We start from the raw sequence: 24,884 nt of genomic DNA on the forward strand, positions 1-24,884 counted from the left end.
CAGATTCTCTGGAAGAGTATCTGGTGCTCTTAACTGCTGAGCCGTTTCCCCACGTCTCCAGACATCATTTTTAATGCATTCTAATAATCTATCTTAAGGTTTTCTTTTCATATGACTGGAAGAAACAGGGGAAAACGTGATAGCTGCCTTCTTCATTAGCTAGAAACTCATGTGGCTCTTGTACACCCCCAGCCTCTGGGATTCAGTTGTGCATAAGCACACAGACACACACAGACACACACAGACACACACAGACACACACAGACACAGACACACACACACACACACAGACACACACACAGACACAGACAGACACACACAGACACAGACACAGACACACACACACACACACACACACACACACACACTTGAAGATGATGAAGCCTGATGGCATGAAAAGCCAAGGTCTATATTTGAGAAACTGTAGGATTATCAGGTTCTTAACCAGGGACAATGATTCTCATTTCCATCACAAGACAGACTCCAAGGAACATGACAGGTCTGTGGGCAGCCACACTGACATAATCCCGGCACCACTCAAAATGTGGGCCAAACATATGACAGCTTCTGGGCTTCCCACTGGCCACCAAATGACAGGCTAGAGAAGTTTGGAAGAAGGTTTATTTGTGTATATTCTAGGTTATAAATCAAGAAACTGTTCGACACATATTTTAATTGTTCTGGCTAGTAGTTATGCTCCAGAGATTTGGCCCAATGCATGATAGGAATTATCTCACTTCACTCTCTGATTGGTGGAAATCATTGCCACCACTACTTGTTGATATTTAGTTTGTCTTTGAGTGGGAAAATAACTTTCCTACCATTTAGTCTCCAACCTCACAGAACTGCTTTTTGGTAGTAACCCCAAGATGTGCTGAAGAGCACAGTCCTGTTCAGGACCCTGCACTGGGCCATGGTAATGATGTTGCTCATCTTTATATCCCTAAAGCAGGGGAAAGGTATACAGGCACATTCTAAAGTTGCCTCCTGAAGCAGTTGTTCCTATGGATACAGTGGAGATGGTCTCAAAAAATGGCAATGCTCCTGTCTTTCATCTTGGTTACTGTAACAGACATGTGCCTCCCTCAGATAAAGACAATTGCAGAGATATTTCTTGTCAATATATGTGTCTTAGTTGTCTCTCTGAGGATCTTGAAGCCTACACTGTGTTCTTGCAGTATGGATGAAGATTCTTTTTGATATTTTCTCTCAGATCCTCTTCTTATTTTGAAAGATGGTAGGCTGCCATTGGTAGGCGTGCTTGGTCTGTGGTGCTCTGTGTCTAGCCAAAAAAAAAAGCATCATTAGTTTCTTATGGATGAGAAGACAGGCTGTTAGGAATTTCCCAAACCTTACATTCATAGTGCCAGGAAACAAAAGCCTTGGACCCATACTTAAATACTTTCTTCAGTCTTTAGTTCAACCAGTAGATATTGATTAGCACCCACTATGTGTCATGTTTTCAAGTAATGTGTTGCAAGTCCATGTCATTATGAGACAGAATGGACATAAAGAATCTAAGTCAGTTGTGTGACCCACTAGCATAAAGGTCCCAGGGAAAAAAACAAGGTAGCATACAACAGTGAAGAGTGGCTTACAGTCTAAATAGGGCAGTTAAGACAAGAGCCAATGATAACAGTCCCCTTTGACGAAAGAAGGAAAGAATTTTAAGAAGTCTAAACTATCCTGTGGTCACAATGACCTCTCAAATGGAAGAATTAAACAACAACAACCTACCGCAGATTAAGTACCTAGTATAAGTCCGGAGCTATGGTGAGTACTTTCTTAGTAGTTTGGCTTCGAATTATTACAGTAGCTCTAGAATAGTATCATCCATTTCTCAGATGAGGAAGTTGGGTCTCAATAAGGATAAGAGACTGTTCAACATTACAGTTACTAAGTGATGTATATCTGGGTTGTATACTCAGATCCAATTCAGCTCGGTTCTTCATTCAGACTTCCACCATTCTGCCCTTCCTTCCAGCAAGCTGCCTTTCTCCACATCTGGTTGCCCTTTTAACATGCTGACCTCCTGCCTACTACCACAGTGCCCTCCCTGCTCATTCTTCTTTCCTGGATTGATGAGAGCTGTAAAGTAAGGAAGAACTGTGGAACAGTCATCCATGACTCAAGTAAGAGTCACCTTATCACTCCCTGAGAGACCAGATCATCCAAATCTGGATGCTTGCTTCTCTCCCTCCTCTTGATCATCCTCTCTTACATGGTACTTGATAATGATTTGTTCTTGAATGGGGCAGACAACAGATCTGGAGAAGCAATTCCTAAGTACAATACTTGAGAGAACACTTAAAAGGTGGAAATATATTTTGGCTTATAGTTTCAAATGTTATAGCATTCATTCAGCTGGCTCCATTGTTTATGGTATGTGGTAAGATGGAATGTCACAGTGGAAGAGCATGTAAGGAGACAGCTGCTTACCTCTTGGGTGCCCAAAGTACCCATCAACAAGATGTAGCCACCAAGAACAATCCAGTGACTTGCTTCCTTCAAGTTGGTCCCACCTTCTAAGTTTCCAGCATTCCTGATGATATTACATTACAAATTTGTAAATAGATGGATCCATTGATGAATGTGGAGTGCCTGTGGTTCAATCAACTTTCAGTGGCACCAGAAGCTGGAGAGGGAGAGTTTTACAATAATCCTTTTGGAGGGTGGGGAGGAAGAGAGATTATCTGAAATCTAAGGTGGAACAGTACCTAAGAGTTCATTGTTCTCCATTCCCCAAGAGGAATGCTTTCCTGATAATGAACAGTAGAATAAGATAATCCAGCACTGAAGGTAGGAAGTTTATCATCCTTCTAGGTGCCCAAGAAAAGCTAACTGTTCTGAAACTTGATGGAGTATTGCTTTTAACTTGGCAAGTATGAATTTCATCAATCAACTCCCCTAAGTCTGACCTGATCTACTCATGCTTCAATCCTTTTCCCCCATGGGCTTTCAGAGCAACATGGTCTAGGAGAACTTTGCCTGCCAATACTCAGGCAACAAAGATGCCCTATCTCCCTATAGCCTCGTGAGAACATTAATGAGCACATGCCAAAGAACATGCATTATAACTCCTGCAAGCTTGAATATGGTCACTAGATAACAAGCTTATCAAGCTAGACCAGCACAGATGGGAAATGACTGGCATGAGAGAACTTGGAGATATTAGGAACACCACAGACATGCACGGGAGATGATGAGAAAGGAAATATTGTAGAGAAAAACCTGTACATCCTCTCTGAGTACCACAGAGTTTCACAACCTCATTTGCTTTTCAACTCCAGCAAGTCAGAGGCACTGCTTTCCATGCACTAGACTCATGTTCATTTACCTGAAGAGCAGTGAGGAGGAGTGCTTCAAAGCATTTCTACACACTGAAAGCACGGCTGCTGGGCATTAACTTGCTTATCTTATTCCAGTGCTGAAACAGCCCAGTCTTTGGAGTACAAATGAGGACACAGAGGCAGCATGTCCAAAGCCAGAGTTTGTGTGTGATGGGAGCATGATGTGTGTGACTCATGTCCAGGTGTCTTGAGTCAAGCTTTATGTATGTTTGCTCCCAAGGAAGGATGTCTGCCGATAGGATGATAGGATTACTTGAAAGTTCAGCATGATCACGTTCTCTCTCAGGATTATTTGAAAGTTCAACACGATCACATTCTCTCTCTCTCTCTCTCTCTCTCTCTCTCTCTCTCTCTCTCTCTCTTTCTCTCTCTCTGTCTCTCTGTCTCTGTCTCTCTCTGTCTCTCTCTGTCTCTCTCTCTCTCTCTCTCTCTCTCCTGACTCTATTGTTGATTCACCTCTACTCTTGACTCTGTCTGCCTGTTCACTTTCCTCTATATTCTTGTCTTAAATTGGATTTTAAGTTTACACCAAGGTGTAATGTGAGCCTCATTAGAAGGTGGCCTCCTCAGGACATGTTACTACCGCTGAGATCTCCAGAGAGACATAATAATGAGACCTTAGCCTTCTCCAGTGCCTGCCAGTGTGTACTATCCTCATTAGGAGCAGCACCCAGGAAAGTATCTGATGAGGTGACCCAGGTTGCTTAGTCAAGGTCCCAGCCCCCAGTCCTTTGGAACTTTTCTTGGTAAGATTCTACACATATGATACTTAGATATATCTGCCAGCATAATGTCTGGTGTCCTAGCAAATGAGGCTCTATAAGGAAGGAACTATGTGTACCCTCTTAAAAGCTGTCCACTTGGTCCAGTGCACATTGCCAAGCTTTAGATAAGACCTAGAAATGTGAGGACAAACTGCAGAAAGGAATAAAATAATGATGTCATAGCAATGATTTAAATGCCATCTGTGACAGTTAATAGTGCCAATTTGACAGGATCTGGAATCAGAGGAGATCGACTTCTGGGCATGCCTGTAAGTGTGCTTCTAGATTAGGTTAAGAGTGTGGGGAAATCCAACCATAAAGAAAGGGAAAATGGCTGAGCAGCAGCATTCACTGCTCTCTTCTTCCTGGCTGTGGATGTCTCAAGCTCCTGCCACGATTACCTTCTACATCATGAAGAGCTTGCTGCATCCTCAAACTGTGAGTCAAAACAAAGCCATTCTACCTTAAGCTGTTTGTCATGTATTTTATCACAACTAGAAAAATAATGCACCATCCTCATGATGGTTACTTTTGTTTTGAAAGGGGATTCCTGTAAGGGCCACATTGAAACGTTATCAGTATTTCCACAGAGTCAGTAGTCTTGAGGGGAACTCATCCATCCAGTATTTCTCAAATGACATCTAGGCAGAGCTCTTGGCAGAAATACAGCCCCATTGCCACAATCAAGAGTGTCTTGTCTTGACCTCCAAAACAAGGACTGTGGGAAAGGTGAAAGAAACTGCATTCAGGGAGAGGCTTTCTGGGAATCTCCAGTTATTCCATCCCAAATGTGACCCGGGCAAAGAGCAGGCAGCAGAGCTTAGAAAGTGAGGTTCTTGAGAAGTAATCAAAGTGTAAACCAAATGGCAATTCTGCTGACTCTTTCTTCAATCTTAGATGTAAAATGGGAGACAGACATATTAGTTGACCCAGCAAAGGCCTGTCCTGTCTGCAATGTGTGTACTACCTCTTGCCTGACCACGATCCATTCCAGCAGTGAGGAAAAACTTGGGGGAAGTGCACGTAGCTAATTCTTTCCCCAAGTGCTCATGGGATAAGTGTGACTATGCCAAATGCTGCATTTGCCAAGTATCCTTTTGTCATGCCAATCTTAACAGCCTGTGATTGGAGAAGCAACAGTGCTGGACACTGGGCCATTCCTGGTAGGAAGGAGGTAAACCACTGCTTGTGCTCACAGCCAACAGCGGCTGTTTGAATAGGCACTTCCTCCCTGAGGGGAGTTGGTTCAGAATTTTCCTTTCGCCACTACTGGAAGTCCTTGAATGGCAATATTACATCTTGTACCCATTCAGAACAGGAAAGTTTGACATCTGCATATGATTTTAACACAAGAGGAAGACAGGTACAGTCTTATAAGTACCAGGAAAATAATTTCTATGATGTAGCTCATGATGTAATCATTGTCCTGGGGGTTGGTCTTCAGCCAGGGAGTCTTTCCCTAGCTATTTTTGAGCTTTACTGACGTTTTCAAGGCAAGGACCCCAAGGGAAAGCAAGACTCTAAGTTCCTGAAGAGTCATGCTGTTTTAACTTGATTTAAACCCAAAGAAATGACTTTGTAGAAAGTATGACAGCTTCCTGCAAGGAAGCGTGATGAAGGGGTACAATCCTGACTGCTTGGGAGATCTGGATCCCCTGGGAAGGACTCGTCGATCTCACAGGAAGGCTCTTTTAGCTATTGAGAATAGACAGGCACAAAATCTGATAGGGTCTTAGATCATCAGTCTGAGTTCTTTTCAACTGATCTGAAACAAAGGACCAGTTCTGTTGTTTAATTTCTCTTGGCTTGGATTGTTCCTTCTGAACCTTTCATTAGCCTATTTTTTTTAATCTATAAAGGTAAATAGATAAAAGGGGAGTGAGGAGACAGCAAAATGTGAGCTCCCATTTTGTTTATTATGATTAGGTCAAATGCTCTCTAATTTTGGGATTCTTTTCTTCAGTCTGAGTGTTGGTTAAACAGATAGTTTGTAGGAATGTGTTGAGCTGCAAATAATGTCTACATGGCCCCAGGTAATCCAGTGGCAGTCTGGAGAAGCCTTCAGTGGCAATGGTCTCACTCTTACATAAACAAATATTTTGGAGTATAAAGAGAATGAAAACAATGGCCAAAATAGAGACAAGGAGCCAAGAATGGATATTATGGCAATGACAGAGACCAAGATGAAAGAGTAGATCAGGAGGAATAGAAAGAATCTCAGAAATCTATATTTCACTGAGAAAGCATTTGTATGTATGTGTGTAATATTATAGCATTTAGTAAGAATGGATAATAATGACACTCATTAAAGAATAATAAGTAATTAAACAGATCATTTTTTGTGTAAAATGGGACACAGAAAGCTCTGTTCATTGCAACTAAGGGATCTACAAGCCTATAATATACCAGACATAAAGATTCTCATTTAGGTCAACTTGGGGACACTGGGCAAATAAAGTATCATCCCTCTCACTATACATCGCTACACATATGCACCAACACACACACATACACACATACACACATATGCAAACACAATACACACACATACACAAACAAAATACACACATATTCACACACATACACAAACATAATACACACACACATATACAAACACAATACACACATACTCAGACACACGTACACATACATACAGCCGCACATACATACATATACACACACACATACACCTCCACACACCCCAACACACATATATACACACATACACACCCACAGATACACATACACCAACACACATACATACATAAAACCACATACTCACACACACACATCCTCTTCCCAAACTGCAGATTGGAAAACAGACTTTTATAGAAATACTTTTTCTTTTTCACTAAATAGTAAAGCTCATATTCTTAAGACATCACAGTTAATGATTCTTGAAAGCAAATTTAGAATTAAGTTTGACAATTACAAACTAAATTTGACAATTATAATAAAACACTAGGTAAGTTGTAAAATTGTTTCTTTAAAGCTATAAGATTCAGTTCTCAGCAAAGGGAGCCAAGCATTCCTTTATTAATCTAGCATTTTGGAAAGGAGACAAATTGTTGGGTAGGTAAGACAAAAGACTGGAAATCTACAGGCATTTCAGTTTCTAGTCCAAGACAGCTGTTGGGTGATATCACCCAGTGTGCAAATAGCTGTTCATGGAGGGAATTAACAGATGAAAAGGTAGAACACTTGACATGGGTATGTGAACATGCTTTCTCTGTCTCTTTGCATTCTCCTTATAGATAGGCACATGTAAAAGTAAAGTTACATAGGACAGCATTTATAAACTGTAAAGACACAGGAAAGGGTTCAAGACAGTGAAATTGGTGGAGGAAGATAAACATTTCAAGATTCAGATCATGTTGCTGCCCAAATGCAGTCTCTAAGGAAACAGCTAGAAGGGCTATTCAACTCTCAGTTTCCTTCCAAGGAATAAAGAGCTGTCTATGGGCAAAGGAAATGCCAAGAAAATGCCAATTTGTGTCATACTAACATCTCTCTCAAGGCTGAGCCTGGACTTGGAGAACATGAACCGCTGGCTGTGGGGAACAGTTGGCCCTGGGGGTTTGAAATTTGGGTTTTTAGAATAGCTGAGGGAAATCTGAGCAGATATCAACTCAGACACCCACTCATTAGACAATGTACTGACATCAGAGAGTCAGCTGCAATGAGTGGCAGAGTCAACCTTTGCATGGCTCCCAAGGTGAACTCGGAGAAATGAAACACCTAAAAACATGTTTGGAAATGATTTTGTTAGAGACAGACTGCAACTGCTGGAGGGAAGGAAGAAAGGAAACTCAAGAGGCGCTTTAAAGTGAGATGCTGTAAGTGAGACATCCGGGGCGGGGAGGGGGGGCGCGAATGGAGGAGGGATGTTCTGTAACATAGTAACTGTCCTGTTTCAGACCAAATAACCATCAGAGGCTACCTTCCTCCCAGGTGGCAGGGCAGCATGGTTTAGGATAACCACTAATGTCTCCTACAGTCTTATTATGCTCCCTTCTGCATTTATAATTTTCATAGAGGCAGTTTCCTGCAAAGTAAGTAATGAGTGTAAGAGGATGCTCTTTGGGGAGTTGTAAAGACAATCTAAGAACAAGTCATCTCAGAGTAGCAAACTTCACAGCCGGAGATCGTTTCCATTGCATAATGCACAGAGCCTGGAGCTTTCTCTCCCCAGATCTACCCAGTTGTGTCATTATTTCACTTACCTCATCGGGGAAGTCATTGTTTAAAAACTGAATATAAATGATGAAATATTCCTTGATTTTATCTTTTGCAGAAGAATATCTTTCTTCCCTCACTTCCCGTCATAGAAGAGTTTGGCCCAAATGGGCGACGAATTGCTCCAAGTCGGCTGACAGTCCCAGAGGGAGGACTGAGAGTAAAAATAACTAGCTGATTACCAATAGGGAGCAAATTGGCCACTTGAGACCTCAGTGGCTAGAATGACAAATGAGAAACAACGAAAATCCTCATCAGGGGACCAGACTTTCTGATTAGTCCAAGCCCTTACCGCTTCCCCAGCCTCTCTTTCTCTCCCTGCTGTGGGATGATTTACATCTGATTGGACATCATTTTGTATTTGGGGCAGTCATTTCTAAATGGGTGTGTGGAAGACTTTGAAGTACTTAATTACAACCAGGAGGCATTTAGGGCTGAGCAGTGAAATGGATGATACTCTCTGTCTTAGGCTTCTGAAACGTTCATTTACACAAAGAGCCTAGTTGGTTTGGTTTGAGTATTATACTCCTATCGCTCTGAAAGGCAATCTTCCAATGTTTCCTCTACAGCGGAAGAAAATAGAAGTGAGAAGAACATTCTCAGCTATAAGATCCATATTCATGGCAGACTCCATGTTTTCAGCATGTGTGGGGCTCTCTGTTAATAGTCAACTACTGAAATGTCTGATAATTTGGGCTCTTTTTGGAAAATGATATATTCTTTTCTTTTTTCTTTTCTTTCTCTTTTTTTCTCTTTTTAACCAGTCTTCGTTTAAACTGAGCCATCAAGAGGTGGGGCAGAGTCAATGATGAACCACAAACCTGCTTGTTGGTACTAAGTGGTGGTTGCATGAAAAGAAAAGGGGGATCAACCACTAACACCCACATGGACACAGGCTCACGAGCTTCAAGACTCAAGAAGAGGATACGTGGATGGGGAGTTTAGTGTAAGCACTCAAAATAGAATTCAGGGAGAAGTGATCCCTGCTTCGAAAAATGAATAAAACTATGGTAACTTCTGAAGGGGAACCACTTGATTGAGCAGTAGTACTGATAGTTTTTCATTTTATAGTGTGTGTATGTGGTGGGGGTGGGGGCGACCTGGTACACAGGACGCTATGTATGTGCAGAGGGCAGAGGTAGCCACCACTCCCTACCTTACTACTTCAAGACGGGGTCTCTCATCAAACCTGGAACTAGGCTGGTGGCTAGCAAACCCCAGTGCTCCTCTTGTTGTTACTCCCCCCAGGCCTGGGGTTGCAGTCATATGCCCTATATCATACCTTTTATGTGAGTGCCAGGGATTTGGACTCAGGTTCTCATTTTTATAAAAAGAATTGTTATTACCCATTGGTCCATCTTCTCTTCCCAATAGAACTGATGTAAAATATATATATATGTGTGTGTGTGTGTGTGTGTGTGTGTGTGTGTGTGTGTGTATTGTCAAAACATCTGCCTAGAGGAAAGTCATGTGGAGATTGCAACTGTCCAGATGAAAATGGATTTAAATGTTAAATGCTGTGTGTGAGCTTTCAGTACTGAGAAGGGATATCGGCTTGATCATAAAAGTGCCAGAGAAATGTTGTGTGTTCTGGATACGGCTAGGGATCACTTCTCCCTGGATTCTATTTTGAATGCTTACATTAAATAAGTGGATGCTCCCCATCCACTTATCCTCTTCCTGATTCTTAGAGCTTGTGAGCCTGTATCCATGTGTGTGTTAGTGGTTGAAAGCTCTCCACCTCGCAGAAGGCACCAGCAAAACAAAATTCTGTGAGACTCTTCCAACAGTGAAACCAATAGGGAAGATTTTTAAGGGGTAAAGAAAACTAAACCACGGCAGAACCTGAATATGATTTCTTCAGGTAGCTGTGGGACACGCACCAGTCCTTATAAAAGGCAGCAATGAAGAATTTGAAGAGGAACCCAGGTCAGAGTTACAGGAACATGGGCATGCAACTTTGTGATCTTGGGTCTGTTTCTGCTCACCTGAACAGGCAAAAGTAGGTTTATGAATGGGAATAATTAATGGAAGTTTTTAATTTTGTGTGTTTTTCAGGGATGAGAAGCTACAGCATTACTTCTGCAGATTCTCAAAGGAATCCACGGTCCAAGATGAGATAAATACCAGTGAGTTATGTTCCTTTCAGTTTAGAAGAGATAATTCTAAGATTCCAAGGATGCTTTCCAAAGCAGGAATGACAGCCAGAATATTTGACGCTATTGTGCTATTTACTAATGTTGCCGCCTTACAGGAAGCCAATGACTATTCTATTTGACTGAATGAGAAGAAAAGGAAGTCATTTCCTGTCAATCCTGCTTTGGATTCCTGGACAGTTTAAGAAGCACCATTGAACTAATCAGTGGCACTGAGGAGGAAATGCCCATCCACTGAAGACAGGCAGGGCTCATCCCAGTTTGATATGGGCAGTGAGTGGTTCCTGACATAGCCCTTTCTGTAAACTACCCCCTCACATGCATGTAAATCCCTATTTCCTCCTTTAAGTAGCCACATTGGTGGTGCCTCTGTTGGAAGGTCACAGGGAAGAGTAACTACATGTCGTGGGGAAAGCATTTGGGAAGCTGATTTGTTTCTGTTTTCCTGGTGATCTCTCAAAACACTAGATATTTTTGTCAAATAGATGCAGTCAGTGGTTTCTTGGATTTGGGGACTTAAAAATCATGTTACACAGGCCCATCTGCACATTGATGCGAGCCATTTGAGGCAATGATGTTGTGATTGAGAAGCATCACCACTGTAAAGCTTTAGCACGAAGCCAAGCAGGTTATAATGACACAGGACTCTTATTAATGAGTGAAGTTTTAAGGGATAAAATCTTTACAATGAAATAAGAAAAATCTGAAGAAAAGATTAGGCTCTAGTAAAAAATAAGCTGTGTTTTAAGAGAGGTTTTCTATATTCAATGTTATTACCCCTCACTTATACTCAGAAAAATATGTTATGCTCAAGCTGGTTCACAGTCTTCAGAAATAGGAATGGGTATTATACTTTGATGTAATATTAATATGTTGCATACACAAAGTAAACACTTTTGACGATAAACAAGTTGGCTATAAATGTCAGCAAGCTTATTTTTCTCTTTCAGTTTTAAAAAAGATTATTTGTATTCTATGTTTGTGAGTATTTGCCTGAATATGTGTCTGTGTGTGGGTGTCAGAAGCCCTGGAACTGGAGTTATAGACAGTTGTGAGCTGCAATGTGGGGGCTGAGAATTGAACCTGGGTCCTCTGGAAGAGAAGCCAAGTGTTCTTCACCACTGAGCTATCGCTCTAGCTCCAATTTCCTGTTTCTTAATAGCATCATGAATGTTTAATTAAAAACTAAAGATGTTATTTAAACATGTAAAGACGTGATGGATTATAGCAGCAAGGGTTTAGGGCTTCTCCTTTCCTCTAGTCTCCCTCTACTTTTATAATTGCTTCCAAGAAGTTGTGATACTTCTTACTTTCCACATCATAAACACCAAACTCAGAGAGGATAAAGGAGCTGGGGGATGTTTAGTTGGGAAACTTGCAGCATAAGCATGAGGTCCTGAGTTCAATTCCCAGAACCTACCTAAAAATGTCAGGAATGATGGTGGCATGCATTTGTAACCCCAGTGCTGAACAGGGAGAGAGCTGGTTCCTGGGGCTGGCCATTTAGTCTAATTTATTAGGTGAACCACCAGTCCAAGTAAGAGTGGAGTATGACTGGTTTCTGAAGGCTTAAACCTGTGGTTGATCTCTGGCTTTCACATAGGTACAGGTACTATACATACATGTGCACTCACATAAACATGCATGTACATAAGCATATACTTGGTCAGTGCACTCCAATAGTCCAATTTAGTTCACTTACAATGTCCTACAGAGAGCATTGTTGATAGTGACTCAGTCCTTTTCATGAGCACCAAGCTATCTGAATGTTCTCTATATCAAATCAACAGAACAACAGGGCATATGCATCTATAATGCCTTTCTTCTATTGACAGTAATAAAAAAAAAAAGAAGAGTGGCCAACAACTCTTAGGGTCACCTTCAGCTGAGCATCACAATTCTTACTGTGCCCCATTGCTAAGAATTGAAAACGGAAATGAGATGTGTGACATGATACTCGAGCCCAGTGAAACAGCATAACATGCTGGAGTTTATATATAGCAAATGTTTAGCTCACCCTCCCATGTTTGAATGACAGTGGGAATGACTGATAAATCTGCATACACTGTCCTGTGTTCCATTCACTCTTCATTTGCAAATTGTATGAGACATTCTGCGCTAACCCATGGCAGGCTTTCCAAGCTGTCTAATCTTTTTTCTTATCATTGCTTATGTTCCAAGATCTGGCTCTGGTTGTATTTATTGTGATAATGATTTACTATTCTAAACAATTACTTTTTACCATTACTAGAAACAATTCTGTATATAAGAGCCTCTTTTATTCCCCCTCCTCTTTTTCCTCCCCCTTAAATAAAGGAATTTGCCTCTACTGTGGTAGACTAGCACTGGGGTCAGATTCTTATTGCAGATAATGCCAGTGAGGAAGCATGGAAACCATTATGAAGGATATAAACCATAAACTCAGCTTATCTCTATTGAATGCTCATGGACCTCTGAGAATGAAAGGATCTGTTTGTTAATGGCTTTTCCAAATAACAGCCACCCAAGGGCATTGATGTCATGCATCAACAGCAATGCTTGAAATGTCCAGACAATCAGGAATCATTGGCATTTCCATGGCAAAAGAGTGCCTGTGCATTTGCTTTCACATAAACATTAGTGAGGCCTAACATCTGAAGTCATTGCTAGGTTGGCAATGGGTCTTGTTTAGCATCTAACCCACAATGTGATAGAGGCTTTGGTCTCTCCCTAATTGCTTTTCTCTACCTATGGAGCAAGTTCTTACTGAAGGGGCATTACTTTTTAAAAGTACCCTAGGGTCTCCTTGATCCTTGGAGTCCTTGATAGAGTAGCTATGATCTTCAATACAATGTATACACTCCTTAAAGTAGGGTGCTTTTCTCATTCATTCCTTAGAAGTTACATCTCTGTAGAATTGTGACTTCTCTTTTGAAAGATAAGGAAACTAAAATCCAGGAAAGCTAGCCAGGCATCCGCAAAGGAATAGATAACTGAAGAACAACCTGAATTCTTCCACTGATTCAGAATCTTAATGCTCTACCAAGATCCCAGGCCCCATGGGCCACTACAATCTCGAGGTCCCAAAAATAGTGATATAGACTGTGATGGCTAGTCTTGTTTGTCATCTTAACTACAACTGGAATTAACTAAAACTTCCAAATGGGGAACATCTGTTTTTGAATTGGGAAGATCCACTTCTAATCTTGATCTTTGAGGGTGAGAAGACTTACCTTTAATCCAGATCTTTCGAGGTAGGAAGACCCACCTCTAACCACATGGAAGAAGGGTGCTTTTGCTCTTTGCCTGCTTGCCTCAGTAGCAAGTTCATTTTTCACTGGCATTAGAGTCTGCTTCTTCAGGATTCCAGCATACATTGAAGAGCAGCTGAAGCATTCAGCTTTGTGGACTGAACAACTACTGGATTCCTAGACCTTTCATTAATAGGCAGCCATTGCTGGACTAGCTGAAGCACAGCCTGGAAGCTGTTCTAATGAATCCCCTTTCTATATATAGGGAGATTCGTTTGCAAGTTGTTACTCTTAGAGATCCTTGACTGTACAAAGATCCATGAGCGTGACTGGAACTAGGAGGAGAGGTAGGAGCTGGGAACAGAGAGAAGGGAGGGAAGATAAGACAGAGGCAGAGAAAGAAAGAAGGGTTGAGGTTTAGCTTTGTTCTATTATTCCTCTGGCTTCGGAAGTCACTATTACTATCATTTCTTCATTTGTCAAACACAGCAGGATCAGTGAGGAGCAGATGGCTCACTTCCTGCAATCTTATGTCTTGGTCTGAAGGGTTCTAATGTGTGCATTTTCTACCGTGGCTTAGAAAAATGCTGTAGTATGGGTTTTCTTTTTCAAAACCTTTCTTTCCTCTTTGTCCTAGTTCTTAACTTGAGAATTTCCAGAATCTCACCCCACACTTTTTTGCTCCGCGATACCCCAGTCTTCTTCCTGGGTGGTCTTCCCTTCTCTAGCTCCTATTTCAAAGTCCCTTTTGTCTGATATTAATGCAGTCTCACAGGGTTGCTGCTTGCATGGTTCATCTTTTCCCTTCTTATTGTTTTCAGCCTACGAGAATCTTTGTATCTAAAGTGTGTTTACTTTATGCAACATAAAGTTGGGTCTTGTTTCATGTTTTAATACAGGCTGATAATTCCTGCCTTTTGACTAGATCAGGTAATTATTTGTAATTAAGGTTCAATTTACTTCTGCCTCTTTGCTTTTGGCTTTCCATGCTTCAAGTGTTGTTCATAGATTTTTATCCTTCTTTAGCTGCCTTCCTTTATAAGAACTAGATATCTTATATCTAGTTATATCTTTCTGAATCTCTTTTCACTCTCCATCCCCTCGCAACTTTAAGTCTTTATTTTAAAAATACTAGAAAGTCCAGTTTATGCTGCCTATATATTCACAGGCGTAGAGTCATACACTAGTGCATGGGTAATGTAGTTGTGGCCACAGCCTTAAAGAATATGGACTTCTCCTTCCCCAGAAGCTATCAACTGTCAACAGCTGCTCATCAAGGGGTGGAAACTCATTACACCCTTCCTCTCTATGCTGGAATGTTGACTGGCTTGATCTTGTGCTGGTCTTGTGTAGCCAACCATAGCTGCTGAGAATTTGTGAGTACACTGGTCTTGTCATATACAGAAGACACTGCTTCCTTCCAGTCCTCCCCAACCTCTTGTCCTTACAATCCTTTGCTCCCACTCCCAAAATGGTCCCGAGCTTTGGAGGAGTGGGTGTGATTCAGTGTCCTACTTATAACTGAACAATCCATGGAATCTTGTTCTCTACACTTTTACTGACTGTTAGTTTTTGCAATAATTGATGTTTACTGCATAAAGAAACTTCTCCCGCGGGATGTAATAGCTGCACTCATCTAGGGGAACAGAGATGTCAGTTTGCTACAGAGTCCACTTAGAAAAATAATAGTAATAGCTCCACCCATGGAGGTCGTGAGCTCCTCAACCAAGGGTTCTAGTCAGATGTATAATATCAGGCTTGTATTTCCTCCTAGAGAGAAGTCTTTAAATCCAATCAGAAAACAGTTGGTTGGTGTCATAATATTTGTGCCACAATTGTGCCCATCAATATAATGTGTCACACTGCTGTTACTGTAGTAGTTCACAGTTGAGTAAGACTATTGTCCCAGCACCCTACAGTACATAGCTTCTTCCAGGGCTATGAGATCTCAGCAACAAAAAAAAACCTTCCTGGCCAGTACCAACCTCATTTCTCCATGTCCTGTGACTGAACTGTGGTTTCTTCAGCAATAGGATCTTAATATTAAGTTCTGGTAGGCAACCAAAAGCAATGCCAATGGCCTATAATGTTTGGGAATTTCTCCCAGGACACCTAATATCACCTGGTACTTGAGCTTTAAAATACTTTTATTAATTCTTTATGAATTTCATACAGTGTATTTTGTATGAAAATATTTAATCATAGTATGTAAGCACTCTCTCCATATTTGTAATCCTATTTTATATATTGCCATTCATATGTTATAAACCTCACATGAATTCTAGTAATTGCTTTACATATTGTACATATTATATAGGATCTAGACTCACATAAGTTCATGTTTGCAAGATATTCGATTGATCTTCCCCTTCACCGAGTCTGATTTGCTCCATCCCTTCCTGAAGATTTCAGTTGCTGTCTGGTATCTTTACTTAATCTGAGAGCTGCGTGCCATTTTTGTTCATGTCCTTTACGCTCCTGTTTTCAAATGTACGACATTTCAGCATTCTGTAAATCCAATAACGTGTGTACATGTACATTGTTTTTTGCTGCAATTCTTACCAGGAGTGCATACCAAATACTGTTGTCTTTATCATCCTTTAACTGAGGTGAAATTCATGTAATGCTAAATCTATTCAAGTGGAGAATTCCATGGCTTTTACTGTGCTCATCTCGTTGTACAGAACTCACATTCTTCAGTTTCTTTGGTTTGAATTTTTTATGGCCTCAGAGAAATTACACACACCCTCTTCCTCTTCCCATTATAAACACAGTCTTTCAGCCTCGATGACGTATCTATTCTAGATGATTTACTTAAAAATTCATACATTATGTGATTTTATGTGTGTTTTTCACTAGAGTGTTTTCAAGGTTCATCCATAAGTACCTCATTCCTTTTTGTGGTTATATAATATTTCACTTTGTGTACATAACAAAATGTGCTTATCTGTTTACCTGTTTATGGATACAAACATTGATCTTTTCTTCCTCTGAGCTGTGATTAGTAACTACTGTTATAAACATTCTTGTATAAATTTCTATGCAAATGTTTTCATTTCCCTTGGATGCAGAAATAGGGATGAAAATGCTGGGACACATTCTGTTTTGATGTTTAAAAAATATTGTTTTATTCTCTGAAAGCTTCATATATTCATACAATGTACATGAACCATCACTACTTCTTGCCAACTCCCCCTAGTCCTTTCCATCCCATTTTTTTCTCAACTTCATGTCCTTTTTTTTTTTTAACTTTTTTCCTTTAATTAATAATCCCCTAAATCTAGTCAGTGCCCATATGAATGTGTGTGTCTATTTACTGGGGCACAAACAACCTGCCAGTAGCCATATATTCAAAGAAGGGTGACTCTCCTTCCTACAGTAGCTATAGACTGTCAGTAGTTCCTCTGATATGAGTGGGGCCTCAGGAGTCCCTCCCTCAACCATGCCGAAAGTTGAACTGGCTTGATCATGTTCGGGTCTTATGCAGGCAGTCACATCTGCTTTGACTTGATGCATGCATGGTCATGTCCAGAGAAAGCATTTTATAGCTCTCTCTATCTGATTACTCCTCCCCTCCTCCTTCTCCTCTTCATCCTCATCCTCCTCATCCTTCTATGAAGTTCCTAGAGCTTTGGGTGATTTATGATTAATACAGATGATCTATTTGTAACTGAGCACTCAGAGGTATTTATAATTGGCATTTTGACTAGTTATGAGTCTCTGTATTAACCACTACTCACTGCAAACAGAAGCTTCTATGATCAAAATTAAGAGCATCACAAATCTACACATATTAACACAAAGACTTCGAAGGCAGTTTTACAGCATGATCATTTAACAAAACAACAGCATATTTCCTCCAGAATCTATGATCTTCCCATTCATGGGCTTTGAGCATGTTTATAGTAGTAGGTATGAAATCGCTCCTACAGAGTGTGCCTCATAGCCAAGTAAAAACAGATAACCCTTTACCCATCATGCCACTCTTATACTAGCGGACACATCTTGCCAGCAGGTTGATACTGTATGTAGCATGAATGGTCCAGAGCTGTGTAAGACCACTGGCAACTTTTCTCCCCTAGCAGCCTACACTGTACCTTATAGAACAATGTATGGTAGTAAGTAGGTTGCATATTTTCTGGTTAGCTTGAAATAGGTTTCTTTATGTCTTGCATCCAAAATAAGTAGATTCTTCAGCAATAGACCCTTACCATCTAGTGTCATCTGCAGCTAGGAACAATGGCAAGATAATGTATTGTCTGGGGTGCCTCTGGAGCCTTTCTGACCCATAGGGAGGTATCCTGTGTTTGGTACTAAGATTTTCATTAATAATCCATGTCCTCTGGGAGCAGCATTATCCACCAAGCTGGGTACTTCTATGTAAACTCTCCCCCAACAGCCCCTCTCCTTCCTTTTATCCAAAATCAACACACACAAATTACGTCCTATGTACCAGTGACAAGTGTACTGGACAACATGTCAGAGAAACAATCTCATTTATAGTCACCACACCATCCATAAGACAAACAAAAGTAACTCAGAGGAATAAGCATAACCGAGGAGATGAAAGACCTCTCCAATGCAAACATTAAGGCACTAAAGAAAGAAACAGAGAAAGACAATTGAAGGTGGCTCATTGATTAGAAGAATTAGTATTGTGGAACTGGTCATCCTACTAACACAATCTGAAGATTCATCATAATCCCAGTCAAAATTCTGGGGCCATTCTTCACAAACATAAAAAAAAAAAATCTTGAAGTTTATGTGACAGCACAAAAGACAAAGGACAGCCAAAGAAATCTCAAACAAAAAGAACACTGTGGGAGGAAAAATACAATATTAAAAAGAACATCACACACACACGTCAAACAAACAAACAAACAATAAGACAAAAATAGATCAGTGGAATAGAATAGTGGATCCAGATATTATTTCACACAAGTGCAACTACTTGATTCTTGACAAAGATACCAAAATATATGTTGAAGAAAAGATATTATATTCAACAAATAATGCTAGGAAAACTGGATTTCGATACACAGAAAAATTACACTGAATTCTTATCTCCTACCTTGCAAAACTCAGCTCCTATTCATAGATCTCAATGTAAGACCTGATACCCTGAACCTGCCGGAGCATAAAATAGGGAGATGCTTCAACTCACGGGACAAGCATGGACTTTCTGAATAGGACTCCCACAGCACAGGAAGTAAAACCAATGATCCACAAATGGGGTCACATGAAGTTAAAAAAGCTTCTGCACATTCTCAAGTCTTATCTAAACAGATGAAAATCCTACTGGCCCAGCTCATTTAGTCAAACACTTTTCATCTGAATGCCCCTCCCCAACTCTACCACAAGTCTCTTTGGCTCTGTATCTCCAACACACCCACAGGCTGCTCATTTCTTTCCATTTTCATGTCACTGAGTCTGAATTCTTCCTTCTTCTACAGTGTAGTTTTTCCAGTTCATCCCTGCTTCTTCAATGTGGACCACACATAGCCTGAGGGGGAACATTTAGACACCTTTCTGTGGTAGAGGCTTTCTAGCATTGCCTTCCTCCCCAGCAAACTACTCCACACTGTTCTTGGCTTATGGTTGCAACATATTCCTATGCAGTAAACACTTTTCCTCTGCCCGGGATTCTTTCCATCCCTTCCTCTTTTGCAATGCTAGCATCTCTCCTCCTCTTCTCTGAGTGCAAATGCTTCAAGCTTTCCCTATAGTATTCTCCCATTCAGCCCGATCATTTCTTCTACATTCACTGACAATTTATCATGGTCAGTATACATACATACATATATATATATATATATATATATATATATATATATATATATATATTTTACCAAATGGCTCAGGCTAAAACTTATGTAGTCTAAGATTGCCTCAAATACACAGCTATCCTTGTCTTAGCCTCCTGAACACTAGAATCCCAATCGTGTTTCCCATGCCTGCCTTAGTATACAATTATCAATTTGCTTAATGACTGGGTTCATGCAGTTCTCCCTGGATGATAAACAGGGCAATAGGAGCCACAGTGGTTTTCAATATTACTCTGTAATAAACAGCAACAAGTGATAAGACATTCTGCCCTCAGTGAATCCACTCAGAAACTGTGCTAAGGCTCATATGAATATCTATGTGTATATACTCATTAATGCATAAAATGTATTCACATGAATATATTCATATACATGCATATATGCAAGCAGGCGCATTAGAAAAACACAGCCATTTCATCCTTAACAACTCCCTGCATTAATTTCTCTTGACTGATAAAAGTAAACTCCAGAGTGGATAAGTAGCTTGTCCACGGTCATGCTGTGAGTGCCTGGACTGTCCTACTGCAGAGCTTATGCTTTGAAACCCTCCTTGGTGCAGTGCCAAGAACAAAGACATTGGTCAGTTAATGTTTCTAGGATCAAAAAACAAACAGAGGAGCAATGCTGTCCCAGATATGTTCTGAGAACATGGAAATGCTCTCTTTGTGCTGTTCTTCTGCACTCTCCCTAGTCCCCAGTGGTTACTAAGTACTTGATGTGTGGCACTTAGTAGAGCTCTCAGACTAGATCTTTCATTTCATCTCATTTTAATTAATGCATTTAAATAATCTCTGGCTACTGACTGTCATAGTAGACAGGAAAGTCCAAGACAGTTGAAATCATATTGCTTTTGATTCCTTGATGGTCACAAAGAACCTCAATGAGCTCAGTTCCAAAGACAGAGCTACACATCTATTTTCATCCCCCACACCCTGCTTTTTAGCCCACACTCTCTATCTCGTTTTCTAAACAGTCTTCCTCCTGCCACTTCACTGTAGCTGGTAGGACCAAGTTTTCTCTCCTTTGTATGGCTCCAGCAACATCAACCTCTTTCCCCTTCAACAGTGCCCTAAACAGTCCTCTACAGAGGTTTACATGGTCAATGAGCATCTGATGTTTCCTTGGGAGACAGTGCTTGTTAAGGTCCTTATGGTAGGAGAGACACAAAAAACAGTGGTCAATGTCCCTGCCTTACAAAGAAGTGAAGCTATAGCATGTACCCTAACTCAAAGAAAGGCCTTGGTCAAGGGGCTTGTGTGATGAGAAGACAGAGGAACTGTGTTGGAAGATGCATGGTTCCAAACTAGGCTGCAGGAGCATCTGGCTAGCCAACACCTATCTCACTTGCTCCTCAACCAGAAGAGAGACAAAAGCAAGCCTTAGACATATTGGTACAAAGTTACATTGTCTAGATGAAGAATACTATATTTCTTTATAAAAGAGCAATCAAGGAGCTTAGGATATGGCACAGTTGGTAAAATGCTTGCCACCCAAGTATGAGAACCTGAGTTTCTATCTTCCAAATATTATCTAAAATGTTGGGCTTGGTGGTTTGGGGCTGGGTTTGGAATCCCAGCTCTGAGGATGTGGAGACAGACAGATGCCTGGGGCTTGCTGGCAGGCCAGTCTAGCCAATTGGTGAGCTCCAGATTCAACGAGAGAATCTTAAAAAATAAAGTGGAGAAGCAGTTGAAGAAGAAAATTGACGTTGATGTCTAGCCTCCACATGAATGTGCACCCACCCATTCACCCACACACGTCCACACATAAAATAAGAGCAATGAAGATATAGAAGATAAAAACCAGGCAGGTGGGGAGGCTGAGTGGATGACTCAGTGCGTACAGCACTTGCTGAACAAGCATGAGGACTGAAATGTGTGTATTGTTAGCACCCACATAAGTGCTGACTGGGTGTGGAACCCTGCTTAGAAATTCAGCACTCAGAAGGAGATCCTTGGAGCAAGCTAGCCAGCTAAGACTAGCCATATCATGAGCCCCAGGTTCAATTGAGAGTCCCTACCTCAGTGAATAAAGTGGAGAGCGATGAAGCTTCAGGCCACTAAATGCACATCTATACACAGGCACCCCCAACACATATGTACATACACACCATGTAGTGATTTAAATATTCTTGACACAGGGAGTGGCACTATTAGGAGGGGTAGCTTTGCTGGAGTAGGTGTGGCCTTGTTGGAGGAAGTGTGTCACTGTTGGGGTAGGCTTTGAGATGTTCCTCGTAGCTGTCTGGAAGAGAGTCTTCTCCTGGTTGCCTTCAGAACAAGAAGCAGAACATTTAACTCTTCTAGCATCATGCCAACCTGGACACTGCCATGCTTCTCATCATGAAGATAATGGACTGAACCTCAGAACCTGTAAGCTAGCCCCAATTAAATGTTGTCCTTTATAAGAGTTGCCTTGGTCATGGGTGTTTCATCACAGCAATGAACATCCTAGTTAAGACAGAAGTTGGTACCAGGGGATATTATTGCCATGACAGGTTTGACCATGTTTTTGTTTGGAAGATGTGGATCGTGGGTCTTTGGATTTGGAAAGCAGTGGAATGCTTTAAGTGGGGATTAATGAGCTATCCTAGTAGGAATATGGAAGACATTGGTGCTGAGGGTGATTTGAATTGTGCAGATCTGGCCTAAGAGGTTTCAGTGGAGAAGAAATTCAGTATGTAGCCTAGAGACTGTTTTTGTAGTATTTTGGTGAAGAATATAGCTGCATGTTTGCCCTTGTCTGAAGAGCCTACATGAGGCTAAGGTAAAGAGATTTATATTAGTTGCATTGACAAAGGGAGTCTCAAAAAGAAAAAGAAAAACCCAAAAGCCCCGACAGAGACTTTGTTCTCTGGTTTAGTCTCATGATGAACATTTTGATCAAGCACAGTAAGCTTAAAATGGAAAAGTACAAAATGTATGGTTCAAAGAATAAAAGGGTACCAGAAAGGGCAATGGAGCTAAATTCTGTGTTTGAGGAGATAAACACATTAAGGGAGTGGTAACCTTGGGGCAAGATCCCACCCAGCTAAGCTAATGTTTTCTGCATTTGCCAATTGAACAAGGAATCGTTATATCTAGATGTTATTATTACCTGGTTATTGTTCTCCTTTTCTAATCTGGAATGAACTACAGTCCAGAAATGGAGGACACACTTGTGATACAGATCTTGAGACTAGAAGGCACAAGCTTTTGTTCTGGATCTTGAGGCGTAGGGGCCATGAAAAGCTTAGGCCCAAGCATAGTGGTATACACTTTTAATCCCAGGAGACTAAAACAAGGCAGATCTTAGAGTTCGAGGGCAGCCTAGGACAGAGCAAAGTTTAGGTGAAGAAATGCTTAAAAACCAGGAATGTTGGGAAATGCTTTTAATCCCCGTATTCAGGAGACAGAGCTATGTAGATCTCTGAGTTCAAGGTCAATCTACAGAGCAAGTATGAGGACAGCCAAACGTATGTAGTTAAGGAGTTGGAACACAGAAAGCTGGTGATAATGTAATAGAACAAGGAGGCCATGTTCCAGTCCCAGCAAGCAGCAGAATTCGGCAGCTTTGGCTATGTGATCCTGGCTTTTGAGTCAAGAATAGAAGGGATTACTGGGACAATTGATGCTATGACAATTTCTTAGCTGGAGCTAAAAACTTAATGGTGGTTAAGAAGAGATCAGCATCACCGAGTTGAAATCTTCTGGGAAGCATTTTTTGAGACACAAAGTTGTGTTCCAGAGATAGCCAAGGTTGTACTTCATGCTTCATCTGGACTTGGTAATGTGTAAGAATCATTCAGATGGCATTGGTTTTGAGAACATGAAGGGGTCATGGAGAGCATCTGAGGCTTGACACTATGAGAGGCCTTCCATTGGTGAAGGTGCAGCCTCAGTTACAGTTGACTGCCCAGGACTGATGGGGCCATGCAAAGAAGTTGAGGCTTGCTACCATGAAGGGAGTCTATGAGTGGCTATTGGTGAAGCCTAGTTGCAGTGGAGGACACCAGAAAATTTGAGATCCCAGTACTACGGGATGATCACCAAGAACAGCAGCAGCAGTGGAGTGGTATCAATCAGATTCTAGAGTGTTACAGAGGGCAGAGCTGGAGAAGTGACTCAAGCCCTTTGGAGGTGCCCAGAAGATCATGTGTGAATTTCAGACATTGTAACAAAAAGCTGTAACATTGAAGTTGCCTTGAAGATTCCAAAATGTTCAAGGTGCCAGAGCCATGAGGAAATCTGCTAACAGGGAGTAGATCCAGTCAAAGAGAGTTGTGCTGCAGTCAACAAAGCAGAAAGAAATTGGACAACAGACATGGAGATACTGCGTTGGGAGTCTGTACAGTTGGTTTAAAAACTGGTTTAAAGACTAAAGTCTTGTTTGGTCCAGTATTTCCTTACATGATGCTTTGGAACGGTCATTTATATCCTTTGATGTTGGAGGTATGTGATCTGCTTTTTTATTTATTTTTTAATAGTACATTACAGTTAAGTGATTGGATGGATCTCAGAAGAGACTTTGAACATTGGACTTTTAACATTGTTGAGACTGTTATAGACTTTTGAAGTTGGACCAATGTATTTTTTATTATGCCATAGCTAGGTATGACCCCCATAGACTTACATGTTTGACAAGCCTATGAGGGCCAGGAAGTGGAATGTGGTGGTTTGACAACGCTTGGCCCAGAGAGTGGCACTATTAGGAGGGGTGGCCTTATTGGAGTGGGTGTAGCCTTGGAGAAAGTGTGCTACTGTAGCAGTGGGTTTTGAAACCCTTTTCCTAGCTGCTTGTACGATAGTCTTCTTCTGTTTGCCTTTGGAACACAAGATATAGAACTCTCAGCTCCTCTAATACCATGCCTGCCTGGATACTGCCACCATGATGATAATGGACCGAACCTCTAAATCAGTAATCCAGCCCCAAGTAAATGTTTTCCTTTATAAGAGTTGCCGTGGTCATGGTGTCTCTTCATAACAATGAAAACCCTAAGACACCACATACAGCAAACACCAAGAAAAGCTCAGACTAAGGGAATGAGTGTTTCCCTAGCACAAGTACAGCCATATGTTCAACACTCCCCACCCTAAGCAGCATAGCAATAGCAGCAACAGCAGACAGAGACTGAAGTTCAAATTCCAGAGGCCAGGAAGATGCAGCAATGGATGTAGATTACTCCTTGTGAGTTCAGAGCTCATATTGTGGACAGTGGCCACTGACTGGGGCAGTAAGAAAGCCTTTGTTTCCTCCCACCATTCACATAGTTGGAATCTCACTTGTACTGTATGTAGGCTAGAGCAAAATGATGCTGTTTGTTTGGATTTTGCTTTTTCTGTGG

General features: G+C 41.1%; 1 long non-coding RNA gene across 1 annotated transcript in view; it reads left to right on the plus strand.

The window, feature by feature from the left end:
* The window catches only part of LOC114625713, an 88,335-nt gene that overhangs the window by 50,481 nt on the left and 12,970 nt on the right, over nt 1-24,884 (plus strand). Inside the window, exon 2 of the long non-coding RNA XR_003712115.1 lies at nt 10,409-10,479. This is a non-coding gene — a long non-coding RNA (uncharacterized LOC114625713). The remainder of the gene's footprint in view (nt 1-10,408; nt 10,480-24,884) is intronic.

The sequence above is a fragment of the Grammomys surdaster genome, unplaced genomic scaffold (assembly GCF_004785775.1).
Source record: "Grammomys surdaster isolate TR1022 unplaced genomic scaffold, NIH_TR_1.0 220, whole genome shotgun sequence".
Classification (NCBI taxonomy): domain Eukaryota; kingdom Metazoa; phylum Chordata; class Mammalia; order Rodentia; family Muridae; genus Grammomys; species Grammomys surdaster.